Raw genomic sequence first — 14,283 nt, 5'->3', positions numbered from 1 at the left:
ATAACAGATTATATTACCAGCTTGGAAGCTAAATGTTCATTTTATTCACTAATTACACAAAATAAACTTTTCATTCCAAGTTCCACTCTTTGGTGGCATGACAGTATTAATAATTTACTATTTAACTGTACTCTTCTTTATATATTTTACTATTTAACCGTACTCTTCCTACATATGCTACTTCTGTTAATCTTATGTCCTATGGAGTGTTTGACTCATCTTTAAAATTCAACATGGAGAAGTTTAAGGAAAATACCAAATATATCAAACATATTCAAACAATCAGTCCAATTGTATGTAATATATATCTTGTGTGTAGGCAACAACTTGGCAAAGTGAGGGCATGTGACCTTGTGGTTGTGGTGTTGCACTTACAATCATAAGATCGTGGTTTTGAATCCTGGACCTTGAGGTCTGCAATCATTTGGATATCTGATGCGTGGCACACTGAGCACCTGTATAGGAGATGTCAACTTCATGGAGAGAGTGAGTTCATGTACAGCATGAACAGTTTGAACACTTTAGACAAATAATCTGTGAAGGTAGTTCAACAAGAAATAGCAGAATTGTCCTTCTCAGACTGGAGAGACTACCAAGAACAACAAGGTGGCAAGTCATTATGTCAGATACAATGTCTTGTGATATTTGTTCCCATGCTCTGTGCTCTGAGTTCAAATCCTGCTGTAATCAACTTTACTATTTATTCTTTGGGGGTTAAAAAAAAAACTATCAGTCCTAGATGGCGGATTGGTAGATCTATTAGACTGTTGACCTAGATACCTTGCTTATATGTTCTGAGTTTAAGTCCCACCATGGGCCACTTGGGTAGTAGACTTAATCTGTTGCTCAATTTAATGCCTTCATCTGACACCTTGGATACCTACTGGAGGCAGTAAGGCCAAGTTAAAGAGGCTCTGTAATGGTCACGGTCACTACCTTCTTTCTCAACTAAAAGATTTAAAAAACCAGCTAGTTAAGATTCCAGACATTTATCTCTGGAATTACTCAGAGAAATATAACATGACATTATCATTTGTATAGGACATACAGAAGCAATGTCCACCTCTCCATATTCTTCTAATATTGTCTGGAAATTAACACAAACCAATAAAATCTCACAAAAATACTAATAAAATTTCTGCAATATAGCAAATAAGGATATTGGAAAACCTCTAGTTTTGAAGGTCCTGCAAAGATCATTGGCACAGCGTTTCCTCCTTGGATTAAACTGCGCACATACACACACACCTCAGCCCAAAGCAAAGCTAAACTAAATCAATATAAGCTGTATTCACTCACAGGTTAGTAATACAGTATCACTTTGTCTAAGAGGCTGGCTGAAACCCCTCAGGCTGAAATCAATAATCAATCTTAATCATTTGTTTGACCAACTTCTACTTCATTTATCCTCTACTACCCTGATACAATATGTCTGTGTTACATGTCCATATTAGTATGGTAAACATTCTTACTTCTGTCATTAGCCCTAGTATTCACAAGGCCAGTACTTAACCTAGTTTCCATAGCATATAAATAATCGAGATTACAACATTCACTCCTGAATGGGATGCTAGTTTGTCACAGGGCTAACTTCCCGGCTATTGCTGGATCTCAAGCCTGAGTTGACTAGAGCAATGGGAAATGAAGTATTTTGCTCAAGAACACAATGCACTGCTGATCTGGGGATTGAAACTATGATCTCATGATCAGGAGTGAAACATCCAACCCACTAGGTCATGTACCTTCACATATTTGACAATAGGTCTTTCAAATTCAGTGTCTTGTAGAAATCAAACATAATTCATTTGGTCAGTTGGCACCTCCTATGCAATGTCATCATAATCTGATATTCAAGCTCTTAACTTCACCCCCTATTTTGACTAGTAAGCAAAAACTATAAAAAATTTCTAATCAATAGTAATTACACCCATAACAATAAGAAAGTTCATGGGAATTGGTGAACAATTCTTGTCAAGCAAAGTAAAAGAGAAAACACTGAAATTTAATTTTAAGAAATAAAGACATACAAGGAGAGTGATTCTGATCTTTGCTCAATTTTAGACATTTCTCAATCTTATTATGCCTCCTTAGAAAAATACAGACTAACATGTACTTATGGGCTCTTAGAACGACTGAGAGGATATAGTTTTTATGTAAGAATAATTCAATATCATAGAATTCAAAATAAGAACATTTGAAAATTTGCAAAAGTGTTTTCTGCATGAACAACATACAGTAAAGTTTGTAGGTTAACACAACACAATTTAAATCATTTGAAATTACTATGCTCATAACGAAAAGGAAGCTCATTAGATAAATGATCATTTTTGTCAAAAAAGACTAGGGAGAGAATTTACATTTGCTAATGGTTTGAAATGATCATTGTCCATTATTATTTCAACATCTACTATTCCAGGCTTGCCTGATTCAGAAAGAATTCATTTATGCAAATTATTTTATGGATTTTTTTTTTGTACACCTGTTTCCCAGTAAGGTAATAGTGTTTCCTTAACTGAACATGTTTTCAGCGAAGACAGGAAACAAATGACACTGTGTGCATAAGATGGTACTTGCTGACAAATATCACATGATATCAAGACAAGGAGATGCAAACACTGATGTGATGGGTATCTTTCAGTTTCCATCTACCATATCCACTTATAAGGTTTTGATCAGTTTAAGGCTATAGGAGTAGGCATTCACTGAAGGTGCATGTATTGGGATTGAACTCAAAATCATGTGGTCGGAAAGTAAACTTCTTAACCAAGTCTGCAGCTTATGAAATCATACATACAAACACCTTAGGGATATATAAAATGAGAACACACAGAGAGGAACCTCTTAAAAATAAATGTCCTACTTGAAGTTTTTACAAAAACAGAGATGCATATGTCTGTGAATAACACTCACAAAATGCACAATACATTGAAATGTCAAAGCTAATTTAAAAGACTAACAAGTCACAGAATTAAAATGCAAGTATTTTGATACTTTTGAATTTGGTGCAATACAGATCATTTGAAATTGTATTTCAAGTTTAAGTTAACTCACAAATAAGTTAAATTATAGCACATACACACACATTTGTTAGAGTTAATTATAGTTCCAATATATATATATAGTGTACTGTTCCATTATCAGGAGAATCAACAAAGAAAGTATTCCATCTAGTGAAAGACATATATCATTTAACAAACACAAGATTAATATAGTAGCTTATATTTAAATCCCTTGTTTATTGAAGTGTATGTATGTATGTTTCCAATATTCCATGAAAACATGTCCAGCCACTGGAAAATATTACCTTGCTGGTAAAAGGTAAGGGCTGATAACATGAAGGGCCTCTGGTCACAGATAATCTACCTCAACAAATTCCGTCTGACATGTGTAAGCATGGAAAAGTGGACGTCAAAAAATAATGATGATATACACACACAGATGTGTGCATGTATGCTCACACACATTTTCTTGTAGCCTTTGTTTAGCATATAAAAATACTTGCACTTATACACACATAGCACTTTAACTGTGACCTAAATCTAGAGTTTTTTTTAAACAGAATTTCAGTGTTATTTAGTTTTTGTGATTTTAATCAAAGGATATAATGATATATACAAAAAAAAACAAAAAAAAATTTCTCCCTATCATCAATGTTGTGAGCAATACGCTGTCCATTTTAGTGGACACTAAAATACAATTTGAGTGTCTATGATTATCAACGTTAGATCTTACATTTCTGGAACACCACTAACTGTTTACAATTAAATACGCAGTCCAAATGGATGTTAAGTAAAAGGCTACATTACAATTTTGGTTTCCAATTGCTGTAATTATGCTAGCAGAAACCTTCTCTGTCAGTACAGTCTGTCTAGCTGCAAACTGTTTGGAGGACAGATGGTTTGGGAGCTAAACATTTGGTGCATAGTAACACACACACACACACACAGGCATATCCATTTCTAAAAATCATTGCACATTGTTATAATACTGCTTAGATGAAATCTTTTTCTGAAAAAATTATATCATCATTGTTTTTTAATGACCACTTTTCCATGCTTGCATGGATTGAACAAAATTTACTGAGGTAGATTTTCTACAACTGGATGCCCTTCCTATTGCCAATCTCTACCTGCTCCCAAGTATGGATAGATATATTTTTGCAGAATATTGGAAATGAATGATACTGTTGGTATGATAATGACACTCATTTACAACCCTCATTTACAGAACCACATGATATCAAGACAAGGACACACACACACACACACACAATGTATATACACAGTGGAGTTCTTTCAGTTCTTTTTTTTTCCCCTATTTACCAAATCCATTCACAAGGCTACATACAACGAGGATGACACTCCAAAAGCTTGAACAGTTCCAATGGGAAATGATGCCCCAGCCACCATATTTGCCAGACATTGCCCCATCTGATTATCATTTGTTCTGCAGTCTTCAAAATATTTTGGACGGAAAAAAAAAGAATTCTGTAGACAAGGAAAGAACAATATTGGGGGAGTATTTTTCGTCAAGGACAAGTAAATTTTGGAAGATGGGCCTTGCAAGTCTACCAGATTAAAAAAGAACTTCATTTATCTTAATTTTGAAAAATAAAAGTATAAAAAAACCCACATTATTTACGGGATAATCCAGTATATATAATCTTTTATTTGTTTCAGTCTTTTGACCATGGCCATGATGGAGACCGGCTTTAGTCAAACAAATCGACCCCAGGACTTATTCTTTGTAAGCCTAGTACATAATCTATTGGTCTCTTTTGTCGAACTGCTAAGTTACGGGGACGTAAACACATCAACATCAGTTGTCAAGCGATGGTGGGGGGGGACACACAAGCATGTATATATATATATGTATGTATATTTATATTTATACACACACACACACACACACACACACAATGGGCTTCTTTCAGTTTCCATCTACCAAATCCACTCACAAGGCATTGCTCAGCCTGAACCTGGAACTATGTGGTTGGTATATATATCTGTTATTTTAGTGGGACCATCAAAGGTCAAACAAATTTAGCTATCAGATACTATCAAACACCAACACCATCTCCCTAAAAGAAATATTTACTAATTTGTTACAGATCATCCCTGGCCTAATCTCACTGAAACAAACTAAATATTAATAACAACTTCACTAAATTCTTAGCACATGTTCACATTTACATCAATAAGTACAAAACCTTTTGGTATACCTGAACTCAGCCTGTTTACCAAAAGAACCCTTTTGTTCTTTTGTTCTGTCTAAATACTAAATCCTTCAGTCTTCAGTAAAGATCCCTTTACATAAATATTGAACAACCTTAATTTCTTGTTTTCCACTCACTCTGCTAACCTAATAGATAAACTGTTATAGTACAATTTCAGGTCAGGTTGTTCTATTTACATAAAAGCATGTGTAATCATTAGAAGTCAATGACTCTTACTTTCACCAATTTTTTGATAGAGAAAGAAGAGAGAAGGGGAGAGAGAGAGAGAGAAGATAGAGAGAGGGAGGGAAAGAGAAGATAGAGAGAGGGAGCATGAGAAGATAGAGAGAGGACGAGTAAGAGAAGAGAGGGAGGGAGAGAGAAGAAAGCAGAAAGAGAGAGAAGAAAGCAGAGGGTGAGAGAAGAGAGGGAGGGAGAGTGGAGAGAAGAGAGAAAGTGAGTGAGAAGGTTGAAGCGTGAAAGAGAGAAAGAAACAGAGAAAGGTAATTCATTTTATTGACCATATAAGGATGAAATGAAAAATCAACAGCAGCAATACATTTCTCAATAACAACAACTATTTCTCCTCATTCTACAATGTAAGTCATTATAAAGAACACCAAATTAGCTACAGCTGAGCAACTCTGTGGTATGAAGATAGCTGTGGAATCCGAGTGAGTGATGTTATCTGGCACAAAACATAGACAGTGATATAACAATTTGATGTATGATGACACAGTACAATCCTATATGTGATGTTTGGCTAGACTTACACAAGCAATGATACCTAGTACAGTATTCCTCATTACTTTAGATAAACATCTAGTGTAAACTTCTGTTATTAAAACTATTTGTAACAATGAAAGGTGTGTATAAATATTTGTGATAGGATTCAAGATGGGAGACAAATCACAAATGTACATAAAAAAAAAATTTAGGGTGATGGTCACTGAGAAAAGTAAACTTTTAAATATCAAAATACATTTAAAATGTTCACCTATTGAGTTTACTGCTTTTTAACCTATTGCCTTGAAGTAACTTAGGTATTAGACCGTACCTTAGTTATGTCGGATCTCTGCTGATAAGTGCTTCAATGATTCTGTTATGAGTTTATATTAATGATTTTCAGTGTTAAATTAAGGTTATTTTACTGAAGATTTATGAATATTAACAAAACATTTATTAATGGGATCATAATTATTATTAAGTTCAAGTTGACTTTATGATATCATAAATATTTATCTAAGTTGATTTTACAATAATATTTCATCTATTTATTTTATTTTTTTTTTACTATTTTCCTGGTGTTAGAAGTTGCTGACATATTTTATGTTTTTAACTGTTATTTCCTTTAATTATCTTCAGGTAATATGCTTGAGCAAAGCCATTTGAAGTACTGTGTCAGCAACACATCCAGTATGAAGAAAATAGTTAAAAGAAACTAACAATATGTTACAATAATACAAGTAACAATAAAATCTCATTTAGAATTTAACATGACAGTTTGAAGGAAAAAAAATCATAGATACAAAAAACCATCAAAAATATTCCTTTTTAATGTAACACCAGTATTTTGTAAACTCTAAATATATATATAACCCCTTGTGTCTGGTGGTTTGGAGAAAAGACAAGAAAAAATGAAAGCAAAAAGAATAAATGCTGTATAATTAATTATGAAGATAAATTTAGTGACCTTTGCAAGCTGCTGTGAGACATGTGTAGAAAATTATCAAGCAGACATCCTGTGTAGCCTGGTATAAAAATTTCCTAATAAGAGACTGCAGAGAATGGAAGTAACATTGATAACAACATGTTATCTTTAAACAGAGTTGAAGTACATTCACACTTTTATGTAGTCTTAACATGTTAAATAAAATGTGTAAAGAAGGAAAAATCCTGAAAGACTTCATGATTGGAGGTGATGCAGAGACACTGATAGGGAGAAAGAAACAGGCATCGATAGGGGAGAAACAGAAGAATAGCAAAATCATCATCATCAGTAGCAGCATTATTTTAGCATCCATTTATTCATGTGTGCATGGGTTACATGGAATTTGTTACAGTCACCAATGATTATCACACACACACTCTATATGTATACTTGTATGTGTTGTGCGTGAAAATGAAACTGCATATGGTAGAATACGCAATTCAAAAAGTTGGCCCAGAAAGATGAAAAACCAAAACAGACATGAACTTGGAAGCTCTTCACCAGCAATCTACCCAGATTTCATGGTGATTTCAACACCTTAATTATAAATATATAATTAATGTAAAAAGTACCCATGCTGGTGCCACATATAAAGCACCTCATGTCAGTACCATGTATAAGGCACCCATGCCAGTGTCATGTAAAAAGCACCCGGTACACTCTGTAAAGTGGTTGGTATTAGGAAGAATACCTGGCTGTAGAAACCATACCAAAATAATCAGAGGTAGGGCAACCTGCCCAACCCATGCCAGCATGGAAAACAGATGTGTGATGATATATATATATATATATATATATATATGACAAAAAAATCAAACTATTTTGTGAAAAAGTAATTGTAAATTAATTGATAAAGATTAATCAATTAATCTCAGGTGATTATTTACACTATGCTTTGACTGGCAGAACTGCCAAATGTTCTTTGCTGCTTTATTCTATATCTATGATATAAGCTCAATACTGACACAACCAAAACTGTCTCTGGTTTCATTACATCAACTGAATTGGCTTCTACTAAAGTACTTATATTTAATTATAAATCCTGACTGAAATCTCATTACATGACTGATAAATATGATTTAACTGATCAAAATTTGTATGATATAATACACACACATTATCATCACTTAACATCAGTTTTCCATGCTGATAAGATATCAGCATATATAAAGTATTTCAGTGTATATAATAAACTGTATAAAGTTACTGATCAAAGAGATGCATGCGAGTTGCTCGATATTTCCTAGATCAAGAAGGCAAAATTTATAGCATTAAAAACAGAGATAATACAGTGCCTTTTTGTTCCCCATCTCTACAAGACTTCGGAAATTTAATTAGCTTACTTGAGGACCTAAGCTATTGAAGCATGAGTAAAAGACATCGAAGATTGATTTTATTACCAGCATTTGTAGGAGATCAAAGGGCATAGTTCTCTCACAAGTTTTATACAGTATCATTAGACTGTTTCTTCGCTGCTTGATGTGATGTATTCTGAATTTACTTACTCTTTCAGTGTTAAATGTACTTTGATTTAATGATGAACACTAATGAGCATCTATTTGAAAGGCATTATATAGTTAAAAATTCTAAGGGATTGTTCTTTCTGTAATATAAACTGAATGAAAACTAGATTTATTTTACACCAGTAAGAGTAATGACTGTTTAATATCAAACACTTCATACAGTATAAAAAATACCATATAACAGACAATACTGTGACTAAATTTTATATAGGAGAACTACATTACTTGATATAGCATGAACAAATATATACTTATACATAAAATATAAGTATATATATAAAATATATATACAAGATATTTTACACATAAAATATATAAGTATATATACTTATACATAAAATACAATATATATAGTAATAACAAGTGCAGTTAAGTGTCATAAAGACAGAGTAAGTTAAGTGTTATAAAGATAGAGTAAGTGTGAAGGTGGTGTTGGTGGAAAAAGCAGTATGGTTTAGCAAATATGATTGTGGTGATAGTGGTTAATAAGTGTCAAAAGTGATACTGAAGATGATGATGGTATTGGTGGTGGTAGTTAAGGTAGAGGGGCCAACTATGTCACAACCACAGGAAACCAACTCTTTGACTATCCCAACCTACAGTTTCCTATTCTGTCCTCATTTAAAAAACAATTACTCACAATTTAGTACATTTTTCTCTGTGTCAAACTTCCTCTTGGGTTCTTTTCGCAATCACTAGTGAAGCAGCTTTTAATCTTCCAAATTTAGTTGACAACAGCCAACCCCTTGTTTGAGACCATTTGAAATAGCTTTGATATAATCATTAATGAAGAAGAGCTATAGAAATGATTGGATAATACCAAAACATGGAACTAAGCAGATCCAATATAATCATCATCATCATTGTTTAACATCTGCTTCCATGCTGGCATGGGTTGGATGATTTGACTGAGGACTGGCAAGCCAGGAAGCTGCACCAGGCTCCAATCTGTTCTGGTAAGGTTTCTATAGCTGGATGCCCTTCCTAATGCCAACCACTCCAAGTGTAGTGGCTGCCTTTTACATGCCACAGGGTTGGGGGCCAGTCAGGCAGCACTGGCATGGATCACACTTGAATAGTGCTTGTTACATACCACCGGCACAGGAGCCAATCAGGTGGCACTGGCATTGACCATGCTCGAATGGTGCTTTTTATGTGCCACCAGCAGTCACAACAAAGATTATGGTAACAATAAGACAGTCCAAGTTCCCTATATGCATCAAGATTGGTCGATGTGCTTTTTTGTTTGTCTTTTTTTTTTATTACCTTTAAGCATTTCAGAAGTCGGCAAATTAAAGTCTATCATTATATTCATACTGGAGGTTGAATTAGTACCAAGGAATTCAAACAAACATGCTGAGCTAAACTAGATTAGACACTGCATAAATAATACAGAGACTCCATCCATATATGATGAAAGTTATGCTCTGCTAATGAGATTATAAGACAGAAACATATCCTGATTGTCTTCTGTATTTTCCAAAGGATAAAAAAAAAAAAAAATGGAAGAAAATAATATGAAAATAATTAAATAATATATACCAGTATTTGCTACCAGCAACACAATGTAAATCACTTTTCTTACAAACAGTACATGTCACTTCCTTTCTTTATCAAATATGCAAATATTCAAGTTTAACACAGCGAAAAATAAATATTTACACAAAGTCCAATCCAGCCCATATGTGTGGTTTATATAACAACTCTACTATTTTTTTCAATTGCAAAGATATCCCTCTCTTTTAATGCTATCAGTAGGGAACTGACGCAATATTGTTTTTTATCACCACATAACTATATTTAGTTAGCCTTTGAAAGTTACCTAACAAAGCTATAAAAATTGTAAAGTATATTGTAAGAAGTGCATTAGCAGTGAGGTTAAGGTACCAGACTACAGATAAATGATAAGTTTAAAACATTATAAGCGTTTTTGGTCTTTTGAACACCACCAAACAAAATAAAATGGTATACAATCTAATGACTTACAGTGGCTTTTTGTAAAGTTCTCTAAATTACTTTTGCTAATTTTTTTACTTCAAGATTGAATGGTTACTAACAGGAGGCATCATTCAACAGTAAAAGCAATTCATCTGACAAATAACCTGCGACACATGTAAAGTGTAACAAAAAAAAAAGCAAAAAAAAAACACCCCTCCGCCCAAAAAACCCAAATAGAACAAAGTCAAAGTCATTAATTAACTCTGTGATTTGTTAAAGATTAATCAATCCCAGCTAGTTGATTATTAATCCATTAGCATTCAAATTACCGTCAAATGTAATACTTATTTATTCACATGGTTTTGTATTAATCAAGCATTATCAATGTAGCTCTGAGATTTTGATGATGTGATTGCTTATTTTTAGAATGATATTGTTGGGTAGGTGTAAGAGTCCAGATCTGGCCAGTTTAACCCTTTCGATACCAACACAGCTGAAACCGCCTCTGGCTCTGTAGTACAAATGTCTTGTTTTCATAAGTTCTGAATTAAAATCTTCCACCAAACCTTATGTTCCTAACACTAGCTTAATGATAACTAAGTTATTTTACTAAATTCTTTGTTATACTTAGAATTAATTGAAAGAAAAACAGCATTTCAAAAGAAATATAGTAATGAAATGTTAAGCATAAAATGGGTAGAATATTTGGGCTACATATGGCCAGTTTGAATACTAAAGGGTTAATGCTGTTTTGATTGGTAGAATCTCAAATTGTTCTCAGGAGTTATTATATTCTGTATCTTTAATATTATTTCTTTCAATACCAACTCAGCCAAGTGAATGACATACATTTTCAGAAAGTGATTGACAACAATTTTCAATATAGGACTATAAAAAGTTGGTGTCATTACCCTATGAAAGTAACTGGCTTGAATTAAAATCATGAGCAATATCTCACAGTAATATTTCTAGATTTCTACGAGCAAAAAGCTTTCTGTGTATGACTATTTATAACATGCCTCCAAATAAATAAATTAAAAAGTTACAAAGCCTCTCCACATGTTTCATCATTGTTTTAAAATCTATTTTTGCGTGTTTGCTTGGATCAGTTGTAGTTCATCGAAGCATATTTTCTATGCCTTTCTTATCAACCCTTACTTATTTCTAAGTGTGGTAATACTTCCCCGTGATGGAACATGCTTTCATAGAAATGAGTGACACTACTTGTATGAAGGTGACAGTCATTAACGACTATCAGACAATGGCAAGATGAGGAAAGATATGCGTATGACAGACATTTTCAGTTTCTATCTACATATTCTACCCTCACGACTTTGCAGCTGTCTGAATACAAAACCAAGCAGCCAACTTCAAACCTTACTATCACAATCTGATACTTGCTACATAAAGTACATTCTTTTATACCCAAGAATAAATAGGTGCCACTTCTTTGTTCAACAAAATGCAAATATTCAAGTTTGACTAACAAAGAAAAATAAACATTTATACAAACAAAGTCCAATCCAAGCCCATATGTGTAGCATATATAACTACATTAATACTTTACAGTTACAAAGAGATAACCTCACCTCTAATATCAGTGGGGAACTGCCGCATAAAAGCAGGTGTGGATTGTTAAATATAAAGTTAAATTTAACATTCCATACCTTTTCTATGTATTATATTTACAAGTTTATATGTGGTACAATTGGCGTAAGTAAAGTGATTTAAAATTTTGGTACAAGGCCAACAATTTGGGGTAAGTCAATTACATCGATGCCAGGGTTCAACTGGTACTTATTTTATCAACCCCAAAAGAATGAAAGGCAAAGTTGCCTTTAGTAGAATTTGAACTCAAAGCACAAGGCTAGACAAAATGCCACAAAGCATTTTGCCTGGCATGCCAATGATTCTGCCAGCTCATTGCCTTATTGATATTAGTAAATTAAAACTACTTTTCTTCTTCAGTTCTCCATTTCTTCAAAAACACCCAACAAATGTGGAAGGTTACTGGAATAACATAATTTGGTTGAAGCTGAATAAACTTATAATATGGAGAAATGATTTTTACTGATGTATCTGTAGAAAGTACCATCATGAAATGTGTGAGGAGAGAAGAGACAAACAGGGAGCACCAACTATTAAAATTAATTTCTGTAGTTGAAATCTTGAATACTACAAGAAACTTGCACATTTTGATAAAAATATAATAAAAGTACAAGTTTTATGAATTTTCTAGACAGTGTAGATTTAATAATTACTTTCTTTTAGTTTAAGTTATGCATGCTCAACTAATTAATAAGTAGCCTCCTTCAGTATGGTATGGGTATATTTACCAACTTCTTTTTAACATAAGCAAATGAACTTTTCCCACACAAAATTTATGTCCATTCAAAAGGATTACTCCTGACATGCGAAATTTAGCTGGAAAGACAACTGAAGTGAATCCCACTATATTGCATCTAGAAAAATATAAATTAAAATCAAGAGTTTTAAACCAAATTAAAATCAAGAATTTTAAATTTGGCACTTAAAAAAAAATTAAATAATGTAAAGCAGGGCTTCACCATCTCCACCAATCATTAAGCATGGCTGCATGGTTATGAAGTTCATTTCTCAACTTTGTTCTGGGTTCAGTCCTACTGCACAGCACCTTGAGCAAGTATCTTTAGTAAACACAAACTGAAAGAAGCCTGTCATATATGTGTGTGTATGTGTATCTATGAATTGACATCATGTGATTGTTGTAAATAAGCATCATCATCATCATACAAATGATGCTGATCATTTCATCTTTTGTGAAAAACATAGATACAGGGAAATATTACCCCACTTAGAAACAGGTGAGAGTTGGTATTGGGAAAGGCACCCAGCTGCAGAAAATCTGCCTCAACAAATTCTACCTGACTCATGCAAGAATGAAAAAGTAAATATTAAATGATGATAATGTGTGTATGTACCTCCTTTCAACACCACACAATTACAAAAATAATAGTGATGATTTCTCATGTGACACAACCATTCATTGTAAAAAAGTATGTGCGTGTATGTGGGGAGTGTATGGTTAGGTCAAAATACCCCTACATAATTGATATTTCTGAATTCCAGAGTAATGGAAAGTAAATTTGACCTTGCTAAAATTTGAATTCAGAATCAAATACAAGGCATTTTGTCCAATATACGTTAGTTTCTGCCATTCCATCACTCTAATGATTTCTTTCATAGGCAGTAAGCCCTGAAATTTGGTGGGGGTGTGGGTTGGGGAAACAAAGTTGATTATATTTACCTAGCATTTGACCGATACTCCACTGACTAATGAAGGATGAAAGGTAAAGTTGAACTCGATGGTATTTGAACCTAAAACATAAAGAGCTGGAACAAATACCGTTGAGCATTTCATCCGATATTAAACAAGAGCTAGCAAGAGAGCATTTAAGTAGTGATTTGACTTGCTAGGAATAGCAGTCAAATCACCCTCAACTTGCACCTTTCTAAAAACTGATTGGAAGACAACAGGTAATGTAATCCTAAGGGATGGTCAAGGCTAGAATGCCTTTGATCATAAGTCTGCTCAGTCAGGGCTAAATGGGATTCAACAACAGCAACAAATGACTATTTTTTTTTTTTTACTAAACACCTTAGAGTATTTTGTTGAAAATTTTAAGTGCTTAAATGTCACATGGTTGATAGAAAACATGTATAACTTAGTCATGTGCATGTGTGTGTATTAACACATGTATAGACATTCATACATGTAAACAATAATCCCCAAAACAATAACCAAATATTCCTCAAATCACACTGTAGTGTCAAGAGGAAAAAAAGATCACTAGCTGAAAATGTATTCCAAGAAACAAAATCCAAAAAAATAAATAAATATAATTAAATAAATGACA

The 14,283-nt window shown here is 33.4% G+C and overlaps 1 protein-coding gene across 3 annotated transcripts in view; it reads right to left on the bottom strand.

The window, feature by feature from the left end:
• LOC115212415 (protein FAM107B) overlaps window positions 1–14,283 on the bottom strand; it is a 218,975-nt gene that overhangs the window by 36,987 nt on the left and 167,705 nt on the right. The window lies entirely within an intron of this gene.

The sequence above is a fragment of the Octopus sinensis genome, linkage group LG5 (assembly GCF_006345805.1).
Source record: "Octopus sinensis linkage group LG5, ASM634580v1, whole genome shotgun sequence".
NCBI lineage: Eukaryota > Metazoa > Mollusca > Cephalopoda > Octopoda > Octopodidae > Octopus > Octopus sinensis.
This window is presented reverse-complemented; position numbering and strand designations above follow the sequence as displayed.